General features: G+C 41.1%; 1 protein-coding gene across 1 annotated transcript in view; it reads left to right on the top strand.

The window, feature by feature from the left end:
• Positions 1 to 6205: 6205 nt before the first annotated feature.
• The window catches only part of LOC129181961 (tumor protein p53-inducible protein 11-like), a 58033-nt gene continuing 48714 nt past the window's right edge, over positions 6206 to 15524 (top strand). Inside the window, exon 1 of the mRNA XM_054777779.1 lies at positions 6206 to 6354. The gene's annotated coding sequence lies outside the window, so the exon portion shown is untranslated. The remainder of the gene's footprint in view (positions 6355 to 15524) is intronic.

Here is a 15524-nt window from a genome sequence, read left to right as displayed (position 1 = left end):
CTATAAGGGTGTTATTTAATGTTTAGAGGGCTGTAAACATATTAAAAAGAGTATTTAGAAGGTTGTAAACAGGTATTCTATGCTCTAATGACAAAGTATTCTACTTATAAATGAGGAAACCTACTTCACGGACATTCACTTATCACAGCCAGGTCTGGAAGCAATTAACTGCAATAAACGAGGGCTTACTGTATTTGTGTGTGTTGTTTCCATAGTCCACAAAATAGCAGACAATTTAATTCCGTTGTGAAGAAGCAAGAAATTGTGAAAACTGAACTTGCGTGAGGCCGTGGGCTGGGGGTGGAAGAACGGAGCTGTTTATCTGACAAGTTGGAGAGTGGGTGAAGACAACGGCTCACACGTCTCCCAGGGAGCATGAAGCCCCTTACTTTGGGCTCATATTTTTTCTTTCATGGCGTCCATCGCCTGTATGCTCATGACCATGCTCGTCTGTCTGCGGGCTCAGTATGCAGCCTATTCACTGAGAAGAGGAAAATTCCCCCCGTTCCTCACACTCTATGCATTGGTTGTGTCTGATACATACCGTATACACTAATCCCTAATTTATCCAATCCCAGAATATTGTGTTCTATGTCCATATAAACATGGAACCTACCCACAGAAAGATTAGACTCCCGTCTTTCATCAGAAAAAAGTGTTTGTTTCTACCTTTTTGCGTTTTTTAGTAATGCGCAGTAGAACATAGGTAAGTTTCGAGAAAATATCAGTTCCTAACTAGAAAAGGTAGAAAAGCAGCTTCTTGTGAAAAGATACATTACTTCCACTTTGACACAAATGTTTACTTAACTGTACTGTAACTATACTAACATACCACAAAAAAGGGTTGTTTTACATCAAAATAATTTATTTACAAATATAACACCATGAACTATTTGCTATTTTCACATTTGGAACTGAACCACGCGTGTGTGTGTGCACACTTGCGTGTGCATGCGTTCAAATTTCCCTACAATCCGTAACCTTCTGTACACTACGCTCCTCCACGCTCTCCCACTTCCGCCTTGCTGTCATTCCTGTTTTTTCCATTCAAATTGACATGTTGCTTTCATCAAATGCACTTCTGCCACCTTGTGGGCAATTTGATGACTTAAACCTAAAAAACTGAAAAGACATATACATAAAAGGTGTATAAATATGTCTTTGGGATCGGGCATTTGGGTGTAAATGGGTGTAAATCAGTTAATAAATGGAATATTTTTGTAATTCGGTCATAGAAAACCTTTTTACGATCTTCTAAATATTTCTTCTGACATTATTAGAATCCTCTAGACATTAAATAACTCCCGTAGTCAGCCTTATCCAATGTAGTAAACATAACAATGGAAAATAAGCCATTTAAGACAGAAATAAGACTTGTGATCGTGCGTGTTGCTGTAAATGCCTTCTGGTGAGGGACAGACAGGAAGTGGCTTGGTGTGGGCTACGGCCACAACAGTAGCCCGTGTTAGGGAGTATAGTACCTGCAATAAAAGCCTGTTGTTCCCACAATCAAGTCCGGTGCTTGTGTGTCTCACCAAACATTACTGACACCCAGTGACCAGTGTAGAATGCTACATGTCATCACTACGCCTTTGGGCGCAAGGCGGACTGCAACCTGAACAGTCAATCACAGGGCACAAACTGGCCCATACGTTACAAACACTGCAACCCATTTTATCAGGGGTGTCCAAAGTGCAGCTGCGGGGCCATTTGTGGCCCGCGGCTGTGATTTTATCAGCCCGCAGCACAGTCTAAAAATGTAATTTAACAAGAAAACTAAAAAAAACACCACCAGCAAAAATGGGAAAGTTAAAATATTAATTTAAGAGAAGAGTTGTAATCTAGCAAAGAAAGAAAGCCATAATTTCACAAGAATAAAATCATATGAGGATGTCAAGAAACGTCACATTAGTAGCATGAAGTTGAAATATTAAATCAAGGTTTTTTGTTTTTTTTTTTAAGTCAAAAACAATGAATAAAGTTCTTTTAAAGTTCTTCTTCTTAATTTTTTGAAACTTAGGTTGGGGGAAAATTAATAACAAAATAACAAATAAAGTCAAAATATTACAAGAAGAAATATACAAGAAAAAAGTTGAACTATTTGGAAAAAAAAATCAACAGCAGAAATGGAAAACAGCAGAAAGTCAAAATATTAAGAAAAAAATTGTTGTCTAATGACAAAAAAGTTGCAATTTTCTGACAATAAACTTGTAAAATGAGAAAAAAATATCATTTTAGTAACAATGTTGAAATAAAGAAAAAATACATTATTTAAAAAAAAGTTATATTTACAAGAAGAAAATTTACAAGAGGGAAGCTGAAATTAAATAGTTTGGGGAAAAAAAGAGCAGAAATGCAGAAACAACAGCTGTCATTTTACAGGAATAAAGTGAAAATATTAAGAAAAAAAGTCATAATTAAACAAAAGTCACAATTTTACAAGAATAAACTCATATTATTAGGGGGAAAACATTTTTAGCAGTTTTTCACCTATATTACAAAGCTGAAATGCATTTTTTTTCGAGCTACATGTAGCTTCTCAGCATATCTCTATGTGTTGCTTTACAAAATATCAAAGCAGCCCTTGCATCCTTTCATTTTTCAGAATGTGGCCCTCGCTGGATAAAGTTTGGACACCCTTGGTTAATATCAACCAGCCATCTACGTATGTCGACCATCATGTCCCGGCCCACAGTGTTCTTCTTTTTACATACGTGGTCGACCGTTTTGCTGTTGTCATGTTTTGTCGTATTGAAATCTTCATCATTGCCGTGACAGACAACAGCAGTAACTTAACAATACTTGTCAACCCTCCTGTTTTCCCCAACAAACTTCCATATTTGGCCTTTCCTCACCATGACCTCCCGTTTGAATAGTTTCCCGTATTTCCCCCGTATTTTAACTTGTTGTATTTAAAGGGATTGTTGGGATTTTTTGGCATGAATTTGTATGACATCCCCACCAGCAGTGTAGTACATCAGCGCTGACTTACCCCCCACTTGGTCCCGTGAGCCCAGTTCTGGTAGGATTTCAGTGATGAGAAACGTAGTTCAGGTTAGTTGCTGGGGTTTCCTCAGTAAAGAGTTTGGCTTCTCAAAACAATATACGTTCAAAAGAGTAATACATTTGCATCACAAAATTGCCTCCTCAAAAAAATCAGACCTCACAAATCGCTCGGCGTTACTTTCTCTGACGTTGTATTCAATTGACGCGCTGTCTATTTGTGTGTGTGATGGAGATGCATCCGCCGTGACGTCGCAGCCGTCTTGTTTACGTATGTGTTCCACAGTGGATGAAGATGCGAGGGTCGCAGCCATTTTCATCACGCACACCGCAATGGACAGACGATAGTGCGCATTAATACGACGTCAGAGAAAGTAACGCCAAGCGATTTGTGAGGTCTGATTTTTTCGAGGAGGCAATTTTGTCATGCAACTGTACCACTCTTTCCAACACATATCGTTTTGGGAAGCCAAACTGTTTACGTCAACAACCCCAATAACTAACCGGAACTATGTTTTGATCACCAAAATCCGACCAGAACTGGGCTCAGTGGACCAAGTGGGGGGAAAGTTGCTGTTGATGTACTACACTGCTGATGGGGATGTCATACAGCTTCATGCAAAAGAAAACCAACTATCCCTTTAATGCATGCTTTTTATTCCTGCAGCCAACCTGTATGCACCTTTTGCCACCTATACCTCCAGTCATCCTGCTTCTGCCCACAAATCCTCCCGGAGCCTCTTCCTCCGACACTAATCCAGCGCTTCTGTTCAAAATGTGTTTTAGTCACACCTCCAGCACCTGAGTCTCTGTGATGCTGTTATACAGACTATTAAAGACAAATTAAATATGATGAGGAGAAAAAAAATGTAAGAACAGAAGGTTGTCCATCTGCTCCGTTGTGGCACAAAGAGCAGGCAGCTGTCTGAGTGTTCATTGAGTTGCATGTTGTCCATGACCGTGTAGTAACACTTGGCAGATTTCATGAAGTTCGTAAAAATTGTTTTGTTAAGGCTCAAAAATGCATTACGGTATTTTCAGAACGATCCCCATTTACTGTCAATAGACTGGCAAACGTGATGGTGTTATGCATGCCAGGCCAACAAGCTAAATGCAAAATACACAATCCAGGTTTAAACCCTAACTATGCCTGACACATTTATTAAACACATTTAAAGTATAACATGGATAGCTGCTCACCACTCATGAATGATCACGGAAGGTGATCCGTGGACGCATCGAATCTGAGTCACGGTGTAGCCAATCACAGCACACAACCAGAAACTACCGAAAAACCAAGGTATATAAAATAAAATTACATTTAAAAAATTTCTTTTTTGACCAGAAACCCGAGAATTTCCGGGGACGTCAATGCTGAATCGTGATGAAGGTTTTAGCGAAACAAACAACACTGTATTTCAGTTCAGGCAAAACATTTACGGCAACAAACGGTTTGTGTACATTTTGCAGTTAGCATGCAATATCTTCGTCTAGCGTCTTGTTGTGTTGCTAATACGCTTCATGAGTCCAACTGTGTTCTTAATGTATTTTTTTATCACAAAACAGCCCATTAGCATCTTCGTCTTGTTCACAAAGTGGCAACCGGTAGTCAACTATGTCATCAGTGGTTGACTCAAAAATATTCAAGGGTCCCTGACATGATTGAGCAAATTTGCTTAAATTTGTTATTCTGCATACCGTCTGTAATTATGTTCCACATTGTTTGGTTTTTGAAAGCGAACAGTAAATTTGCAAAAATTGCATTTACTGTATAGTTTATGGCGGCAGCCATGATGAGCTAGCTGTCGCTGTTCAATCAAATTACTCTGGAGTTGCTTATAATTCAAATATTATTTTAAAACGGCTTATTAATGAGCGTAAATGGGTCTTTATAGCCCGGTTTATTTCATATTTCGTCTCCGTTTCAGCCGCCCCTGCCTCCCACCGTCAACATACCGCTGTGAAGATGTTTATATAACATGTATGTTTTGCAGCCTTGTCGCTATCATGGAATAGTGTTTAAAATACATGATATAAACAAGACATGACGTACTCTGCTCTGTGGCAACTTTGATGTTTTTTCTCCAATTCGGCCGACGGAATAGCATTCTTTTCCAAAATGCGTTTATACCGTACTTGGTTCCAAATTCTTCTTGTATAGGTGTTCCTTCAAAGCAGTCATCAGTGGAATGAACACTGCAAAAAAAGAACTCGAGGTGGGCTTCTCTGTCTCTCGTTGTCTTTTTTCTTCATCCACTTTTGTTTTAAACCTGCCTCTTTTGGAAAAGAACACTTACAGTATCACTCGGATACTATGAACATCCAGCAGCAACACAATATTTTGGCATGACTACTATTTTGATGAAAATATACTGAACCAAATCGCCGATCTACCTCAAGAAGCATTTGGTTTCTCTGCTTTAGCCGATATCGCTTCCGGAAATGAGACTGAAGAGCGAGAGAGCCTTCTCGCCATGGCTGGCGCCATGAACTATAAGCAAATTTACCGTTTGCTTTCAAAACTCAAACAATGTAGAACATAATTACAAACAATATAGAACATATTTAAGCCAAGCTGATCAATCATGTCGGGGACCCTTTAACAGGCATGCTGGAGCCGATCCAGCTGTCTTTTGGGCGGGAGGCGGGGTACACCCCGGACTGGTCACCAGCCAGTCGCAGGGCACACATGGACAAACAACCATTCACACCTTTTCACATTCACATTTTCATAGTTTTATAATTATAGTTTTATATGCATAAAACAATTCTAAATGCATAAAGATGAATATAATATATGAATATATAATATACAGGTATAATAACTCATGACAAAACAGGAGGCTGGTGTAGAGGAGTAATGTATTGATCTTGCTGCCACATCAATCGTGTCTTTGGGAACAGTCACGTCATCACTGAAGGTGAAAGTAACCATAAACGTTCATTTATCCCTTTCATTCATCATTTATATTAATTTATATGCATTTCAAATTGTTTTCTGCATGTCAAGCTTTTTGTTTTTGCATATTATGACTTTATTCCTCAATAACTATTTTTTTTTTTGTACTTTGGAGACCTCTGCCTGGGACATAGTGTGCTTTAATTGTGTATTGCTCAACAAATCTTTACGGGCGCTGCTATTTTGTGCAGTACGGTAGATTCAAATCTGCAATGTGCTTTTAGATGAGCTCCGGTGCTTACGGTAAGCGGGAGCTCGTGGCTGTGCGACGTTGAGTGAAAGCTTGGAGCGCGGCGGTGTGTCTGCTCACTGTCTGCTGGGCGCACTCGATGTTCTAACGTCTGCCCCTTTTTACTTCAACGAAACTCCAGCTTCTCCTCTGCTTCGCAGCTGTAAGTTCTTGTACTTTTTTCGTAATAGTCTCCCCCCGTCAGCGCGAGTGTACTTCAGGGTGATTTGTGCTGTGTTTTTGTGTCCGTGAATGCCGCACAGTCGCTGCTAGCTAAAACGAGGTTCATTCACTTTAGCTTGTGAGATTCCTTCATAGGCTTTTAAATGTAAAATAGTATCGTATATTGATTAGGGTTTCTTTAATATGCTCTTATGGTTTATGTTCAAGAATGTGCTACTTCGGAAGGCGAAGGAAGTTAACCGTGGGCAGCCTTGCTTCCACTGAATTAACCAGTTTAACTTAAAATGAATGCGAATAATGTCGATAAAGTACGACTTTTTAAGGGTTGTTTCTTGTGAGCTTGATGGTTATGGCTTTTTTTTTTAGTAAGCAAAGTATCGGCAACGCTGTGACACCCCGCCCTGCTGCTGTGAATGAAATGAAAGGCGAACCTCAGCTTGTAATATGTAACGTACTGTTTTGATGACCGAACTTAAAATAGTTCATGGCAGGCACTTAATTAAAAAAAATACTCAGAACCCCATCTAGATTATTAAAAATGTTGAAAGAACTTCGGCAGAGTTGAGTGCTAGACAGAAGCAATTGAACATGCGTTGTTTTGATCTTATTTCTTGGCATATGGAAAGCACAGCCCTGGAGGTGCAGTGAAGTATCAGCAGGAGATATACATAATGCAGCGCTGCTGTTCAGGTGTGTCATGACTTGTCCTCAGAGCTGTGAAGTAATGCCGCAGCATCATGCTGTAGCTTGAATGTGTGCAACAGAAGCAGACCCAATGAAATAGACAAACCCCAGCGCTTTTCTGAAGAACAGACAGAACATCATTCTCTCTCAATCCACTCATCTTTATTGATGGCTGTGCTTGTGACGTTTGGACATTTGAACACACAACAAACCCTGAAGTCAAGATGCTGGCTTTGGTCGAAGGCAAGCCAGCAATAACATGCGGGAAGGGCGGCGTGTTGGCTTTTCAGTGAGACAAATGTTGAAGCGGAATGAATACTTTTGTCTCCATTAGTCTTGCTCTGTTCCCCTGGCAGCTGTCACACTGTTTTGCTTTAATCACCTGGCAATTGGGAGTTAACAATTGCAAGGGGGAATCTAATCGACCGGAGGTGTTGGGGAAAAATTCAAGATTCAAGAGAGTTTTATTGTCATGTGCATGGTAAAACAGAAGTTATATCATGCAATGAAAATCTTATTCTGTTCATTCTCCCAAGAAAAGAAAGAAAACACAAGAAAGAATAAGAACATAAGAAACATAAACATATATACCAATAAATTAAGCAACAAAAACAGAAGAGGCATTAATACAAGTAAATAATACAAATAAATAAATAAAGTGCTATGAGTGTGTGCGTGTGTTGTGTGTGAGTGCTTCGTTGAGAAGCCTGATGGCCTGTGGGTAAAAGCTGTTTGCCAGCCTTGTGGTCCTGGACTTCAAACTCCTGTAGCGTCTGCCTGACGGTAGGAGTGTGAATAATGAAATGACAATGGGCTTCCCTCTGCGGTTTTGCCCATGTAACATGGCAAATATTGTGGTATGGCTAATGTGTCCATCTCCCGTTGTCTTCAAACATAACTATGTAGGTCAGGGGTCAGCAACGTGGTGCCCGTGGGCACCAGGTAGCCCCCCACGACCACATGAGGTGCCCGCAAGCATGCTTTTCATTCAGGTTTTTAGTTAATAATGAAAGAGCAGTAGAAAGAAATGCATTCTGAAATACAACATGTGAGTTGTGGACCCCAGCATTTTGTTAATGTTCTGGTAAAACAAGCATATTCGCTTTGTTTGGGTTTAAAATAAGCTCTGCAAATAAATGTTACAAAAATGAGTAGCTCTTGGCCATTTTCATTTTGTAAAAGTAGCTCTTACAAGGAAAAACCTTGGTGATCCCTGATGTAGGTGATGAACAGGCCTGTTACTATAATCAATAAATCGATTAACCACTCGATAAATAAAAACAAACTTGTTCATTTTGCTGGCCTCAATATATTGACGTGTGCATGTTTTGTTTTTGTTTTCCTCCTCTCTGTCTACCAAACAGGCTGGATGACAAGAGGTTCACTCTGTGCATCCGTCTCAATACCTTGCCGCACTGGTTTTGTAGCGGAATGAGCGGCGTGCGTGAACCCTCTTGTCAGTCATTCAGTCTCTTTGTCCCTGTGGAGGGAGGCGGGGTGCTAGCGGGTGCATACAGAGTGCTACATGTGAGTGTCATGAGAAGCAAACGCAAATAGGTCATTCTCCGTAAAGGGGTACCAGCGAATCATCCATCCATCCATTTTCTATACCGCTTCTTCCTCATTAGGGTCGCGGGGGCATGCTAGAGCCTATCCCAGCTGACTTCGGGCGACAGGCGGGGTACACCCTGGACTGGTCGCCAGCCAATCGCAGGGCACATATAGACAAACAACCATTCACACTCACATTCATACCTGGGCAATTTAGAGTCGTCAATTAACCTCACCTGCATGTTTTTGGAATGTGGGAGGAAGCCGGAGTACCCGGAGAAAACCCACGCGCACACGGGGAGAACATGCAAACTCCACACAGAAATGCCACCAGCGAATCATTTCCGGGTTATTTCTTCATTGTTTTGTCAACGATTTGATTTTTTTTTATTGAAGTGCAGTTATTGCTAAACGAGGCAATACTCTTTAATTTGCAAATCTTTTTTTTTTGCTTATGCTTTTGCTACTATTTTGCTTGCAAATTAATTTTTTGATTATGTGTCAAATCAGGTTGCCCTGATGCTAGCTGCACCAATTAATCGGCGGTGAATCGATTACCCAATTAATCGACAGCTATTTTGATTTAAATATGTGAATATCCTCGGATTTCAGCCTCTCAAATGTGAATATTTAAAAAATGTCCTTAAGCATCCATGAAAGCAGAGCTATTATGTTTCTGTTATGCGGCAAAACAAGATATTCACACGTATCAGCTTTGACTTTGGAAAACAGAGATGGGCATTTTTGCCTCTTTTTCTGATATGCTGTGGACCCAACCACTATCTGTAGTTGTTTGCTTCATAATAATTTGGTCCGTCTATGGCGTAACGCATAACTCCGTTAATTGAAACAACAATCTTCAGATTAATCGACACGATCATGATTGTATTTTTGTGTACTGTACTGTGTATTTTTGTGTATTGTTTGACCGAAGCTATTTGACAAACATTTTGATTTTGTATTATTAAAATTTTTTGTTACAGAATATTCAAGCGGCAACCTGGCGTTTGTGCACTTATTTCTGAATAAAGAGACGGAAATTCATCGATTAATCGATAATTAAAATAATCGTTAGTTGCAGCCCTAATCCCTGCACAGTCATCCCTTGCCACTTTGCACTTTGAATTTTGCACCTTCACTCTATCACAGTTTTCAAAAATCATGCTGTTTTGTGGCTGAATACAGCCTATTTGTGTAACAAAAAAGCATATTCAAGCAACTGTTCTATATTTTTTTGCCTAAATTCAGCATTTTAAAGCATAAAAATCATGAACATCCGGCAGCAACACAACATTTTAGCATGACTGCTATTCGGATGAAAAATATACTGTAAAAATATACTGAACCAAGTCGACGATCTACCTGGAGAAGCGTTTGTGTACTCTGCTTTAACTGAGAGGTGTCAACCCTGATGACGTCACTTTTGGAAATGAGGCTGAATTGCGAGAGCGAGTTCGTCATGGGTGGTGTCGTGGACTATAAATGTTAATTTTTGCGAACTTGGCATTTGCTTTCAAAAATTGAACTATGCAGAACATAATTGCAAAGAATATATGACATATTTAAGCAAAGTTGGTGCATCGTGTCAGGGACCCTTTAAAACAGTGGTCCCCAATCTTTTTTGACCCACGGACCGGCTTGTGTTCCCACAAATCTTCCGCGGACTGGGGGGGGTGCGGCTAATTTAGCTTAAAAAAAAAAAAAAAACTAAGACATGAATAACATCAAATTAAAAGCACAAAATGAATGCCGACCCACCATCTACCAGTTCAAGTTACAGCCACGTTTTTCCAGAGAGATGATTACATCGCTGTTTGACGTGTGCGCTGTAAAAGGCAGTGGTTGCACATTAGCACTCAATAAGTCATCAAAACTTACCTTTATGCATTCCCACATAGTATCAGCATTTGACACCAAATATGAGGTGAAAGAAAAAGGGTAAAAATAGAGCAGCAGTAGAGAGAAAGTTCCGACACGCACAATGGACATGCCTTAAGTGAGACGGATGTAACAGAGAGAATCCGGCCACTTTTCAAAATAAAACAAACAAAAAATGAAATAATGGAAATTATTTTTTCTTTCTGTGCGGCCCGGTACCAAATGACCCGTGGCCCGGTACGGGGTTGGGGACCACTGCTTTAAAGGACGCCGAATAAGGTGCAAAATCTCAATTCTGGATGAAAAAACGATCAGTGAAGCATAAATGTAAAAATTTGGGCTTTCTAACAGTGCTTATGTGTACCGATATGCTGTACATTTTACCCATATTGTCACATACTTATAAATTATTACAGATATATGGTGAATGAGATGTGTTTTCGGCAGAAACAGACTATTTATAGAAAAATAAATATATTTATAATGTATTTTTTGCACAGAAATCCACAAATTTCTGGACCTATGATTCGTGAATGTGCGGGGATCCACTGTACAACTTTCAGGGAAAAAAACATGACAATAAAAACATTTTTAGTATTAGCCTATTTACGCCATGCATTTTATGTAGCACGGGCATCCCAAGAGGCAATCACTGAGGCCAAACTAATCAAATCAAAGAGCTGTGCACTAGCATATGTAGATGTTGGGTTATGTGTTGTGTGCATTTTTAGTGACAAGGCACTGAGGCAGGGAGAGCATAGTACGGCTTTAAGCAGTCCCTTGGGCCCTTTGAGTACTCTTGCGTTGGTAGCCAAAGCAGATGGTGACCTCTTTTTAGTGTGACTTGTGCCTTCAGTTCATATTGTGACACAGCACGCAAGCAACATCATTTTGTTGTTATTTGTGGGTTCAAGTGTATCAAGAGGCAATGGGAAGCTACTTGGGTGTGATTCTTGGCTGAAAAAGACCCCGTGACAATGAGTTCCTTCCTTTCTGTTGCTTTGCTCGGGTCTAGTACTTTGTTGATGCGGAATCTCGACGTACAATGCACAGTCAAGGCTTTTATTGACCGTTACATTAAAGAGATAGTTGGGATTTTTGGACATGAAGTTGTATGACATCCCCATATGCTCCCATAAACGAGAGAAATGTGAGAAAATGTGTGCCTGTCTGAGCAAAGTGTATCAAATGTACTATGTTTTACAGCCTATAAAACATATATCATCATTGCAAACAAACTACTTCGCGGATTTCACTTATTGCGGCCCATTTTGGGAACCTGTCCCCCGTGATAAACGAGGGAACGCTGTACATTTGCATCATGAAAAAATGCCTCCTAAAAAAAATCAGACCTCACAAAAAGCTTGGCTTATATTTGTCTCCTGTCGTATCCCTGTGCACTGTCGCCTGTGCATTCTTGTATATGTGACGAAGACACTCGCATCTTCTTCCGCTGTAGAACACACACGTTAACAAAATGGTCGCGGAAGAGGAGTGGCATTACCGCGAGCGTCTTCGTCGCATCCACAAGAATGCAGCCCATTCTTGCATAATCAATGCTTGGGGTTTGTCAGAATTTGAAAGTTTTTTTGGTTAGCCCACCCACTTCTTTAGGACTGACCACAAGTCCTCGTAGGAGTTTACTGCCCATGGACCCAAAATCTTGATGCTTTGTTCCCCGAGCTAGTGAGTTATCACTTTTTCAGAATGAAAAGATATTCCATCATGCTGGGAAAAGTGGTGGTTGTCTCCATACTGTACTCGGGTGGTCGGGAGACGTTGCTTTCTCCATTATGTACTCGACTTCATGACACTTTGAGTGTGCACCATTTTGCGATGTTTTGTTTTATATTTACTCCGTCGCTCAAACGCCTCAGTAAGCGTTGACTGTCGGGACGAAGGCTCTGCCGCACATCCACACTGGTGCTGTGGCATTCGGCTTAGAAACTTGCTTTTGTGCCTTCATTCATATTAGCGTTTGCTTGCTAACTGGCTAACTGCTAAGCACTCTCTGTATCCACTCACTAGTAGCCCCTGCCTCGACTTACTGCAACAAAGAGGCTGAATGGCTGCCAGGAGGTTTCACTCTCTCCGTTCATTCCACTATTGAACCAAAGTGCACAGACACATGCAGAGTGAACCCTCTTGTCGTCTAGCCTGTGTGCTACAGCGAGACGAGGAAAAGGAACTGGCATGCGTATATGCATATGTGCATGGCTCTGATCAAGGGTACCCAAGTGTTACATTTAAAATTTTAAACTCGTGGATAGACCTTGGTAATGTTATCAACACAAACTTCAAACATTGCAAAAAACACACCCAACATACCAGAGCCCGAGACATCTTCCATTTCCCATAGCAACCCTCCGAAGTTCACTCTTTCTTAAATGTAAAGTACATAACTCGGTGTCCACTCGGTGTTAGACTTTTGTTCAAATAATCTCATATTACTCTTTTATACACAAAAAAATCACTTTAGTTGCAGAGTTGAGTAATTATTCCATGAATATATACCATTGTAATCATCATGGGGTTTGTTTTTCCATGGAATTATGTTCTTCAAAATTTTCATCGGCAGGCGGACATGAAGGTTATGTACTTTTCACTAATGATTACACAAGTTATTTTTTTTTACACTGACAATATTTGAATAAAACACATTAGAAACCAATTTCAGACATCATTCTTTAATTCTAAATAGAAATCATGACAAAATTATCAGAGAAAATTTTGTTTATTTCACAACAAAAGTAGACATGCTTTACATGTAACATTTCAATGTCCAAATGTAGACACTTTTTTGTATTTGTATTTGTACTTTTATTTATCCCACAGCGGGGAAATTTACCTGTTACAGCAGCAAGCAAGATACGCAAGTAAAGAATACATATTGACTGCAACATGGTTCAGGTGGTGCAGGTGTTGTAGAGCCTGACAGCGGTCGGTATGAAGGACCTGCGGAACCTCTCCTTCTTACACCGTGGGTGTAACAGTCTGCTGCTGAAGGAGCTGCTAAGGGAATCAACAGTGTCATGTAGCGGGTGAGAGGTGTTGTCCATGATGGATGTCAGCTTAGCCAACATCCTTCTCTCCCCCACTTCCTCCACGGAGTCCAGAGGACCGTTCAGGACAGAGCTCGTTCTCCTGATCAGCCTATTGATCCTATGTTTTTTACAACATAGCCGTGATTGCGCAAAATAAAAACATGAACAGGCTTCATTTATGGTTTGGTAAACTTCCTCACTCTATAAACGTCAGAGTGATAGGGATAGTACACATTGTTAGAACAACAATTTCAAATACTACTCTAGTCCAGTTGAAGACAGCAAAGGGTACCCTTGATCTGAGCCATGCACATGTCAATTTATCGAGCCCCTCCAAATTTTTTTTTTTTTTTTTTTTTACCCCTGTCCTGTCCAGCCTTTAAAGCAGATAGAATTGTAGATCTAAATGCCGTCAAGTGCTCAACAGATTTACTCTGCCAGGGAGAAGTGTGATATACACTTTCCCTGTCATACAAAATTTATTCGACCTTGATGCTTGTTATAAAGCACATTTGGAGCGACTGGACCGGAGCAGGAGGGGACAGAGAAGAAGAGAAAAGGAAACAGGGGGGGGCGAGAGGGGGACAAAAACAAAAAAAGAGAGACAAGAGACAAGGACAACAGCAGCAACAACAACAATAGTGACAGAACAACAGAAACATACAGAACGACATCAGCAAATAAATGTCTCTGACAACTATCAAGACGAACAGGGACATAAGGACAAAACAATATCAACAACCACAATTCAAGATTCAAGAGAGTTTTATTGTCATGTGCATAGTAAAACAGCAGTTATACCATGCAATGAAAATCTTATTCTGTTCATTCTCCCAAGAAAAGAAAAGAAAAGAAAGAAAACAAATGAAAGAATAAGAACATAAGAAACATAAACACATAAACATAAATACCAATAAATTAAGCAACAACAACAACAGAAGAGACAATGACAAAGCTGTCAATGACAATCACACATAATAGCAGTCATGAAATGATGAACTATGATAGTGATCACAATGACAATACCGCATTGAAACAGTCACACATAATTGTAGTAATGAAATGATTATCCATGATAGTGAACAAAATGAAAAGTACTGTAATGCACATCATTGTAAAAATAAAAACAAATATATATATATACTGTATATAGTCATACTGCTGATATCACCGTCGCTGTAATAAAACCAACAACATAACAACACCCTGGTTAACTCAGTGAGTAATGTGGAGAAGTACGTATGTACTGTGAGTGTGCATGTGTACAGTACAGGTATCTCTGTATGTGAGGAAGACTTGCAGAAATGCAAGTCTTCCTCACATACAGAGATACCTGCAGAAAATGTGTGGGCGTGTAATTGTCACTGAGAATGCATGAAAGGAAAGGGGCCGCCTTCATCTCCCAGAGAGCCCCGCCCCAAATAGCCAGGCCGGGCCCCGGCCGCCAGAAGGTCACCAGGCCCATAGGGGCAGGCAGCACAAAGATCAGTGCCCCAAGAGCCAGCCCAGAGGGCCTCCCCCCCCCCGGGAAGACCAGCAAGGGGCCGAAGAGAGGTAATCCCAGCCAAAGACAGGGCGCCAGCGGGCCGGCGGACTGCCAACCCATGAGACCAGCGAGAGATCACACCCCACAAAGGCAGACGGGCACCGGGGGCCACAAACCGGCAGGCCCAGAGACGCCTCCACAACCGGAAAGAAGCCCGCCCGCGCCGGAAGCGCCAATTCCCGCTCACCGCCCCCCCACACCCCCAGGGAGCGGAGCCCGGCCCGCCCCGGGCCAACCCCCGCCCGACCCCCGACACAGGGCCGCCCCGCCAAGGGATGCAGGAGGCACACCCTCCACCCACCCGGCGGAGGCACGGGCAGCAGAGATGTATCACCCAGCACCCGACCCCACGGAGCAAACCCCTGTATGCCCCCCCCCCCCCCAAAATAAATAACTAAAATAAATAAATAAATAAAAGTGCACACACGCACGCACATACAGTACACA

Source organism: Dunckerocampus dactyliophorus, chromosome 5, assembly GCF_027744805.1.
Source record: "Dunckerocampus dactyliophorus isolate RoL2022-P2 chromosome 5, RoL_Ddac_1.1, whole genome shotgun sequence".
In the NCBI taxonomy this organism is placed as follows: Eukaryota; Metazoa; Chordata; class Actinopteri; order Syngnathiformes; family Syngnathidae; genus Dunckerocampus; species Dunckerocampus dactyliophorus.
Note: the sequence above shows the minus strand (reverse complement) of the source record. Positions and strands in the feature narration are given on the sequence as shown.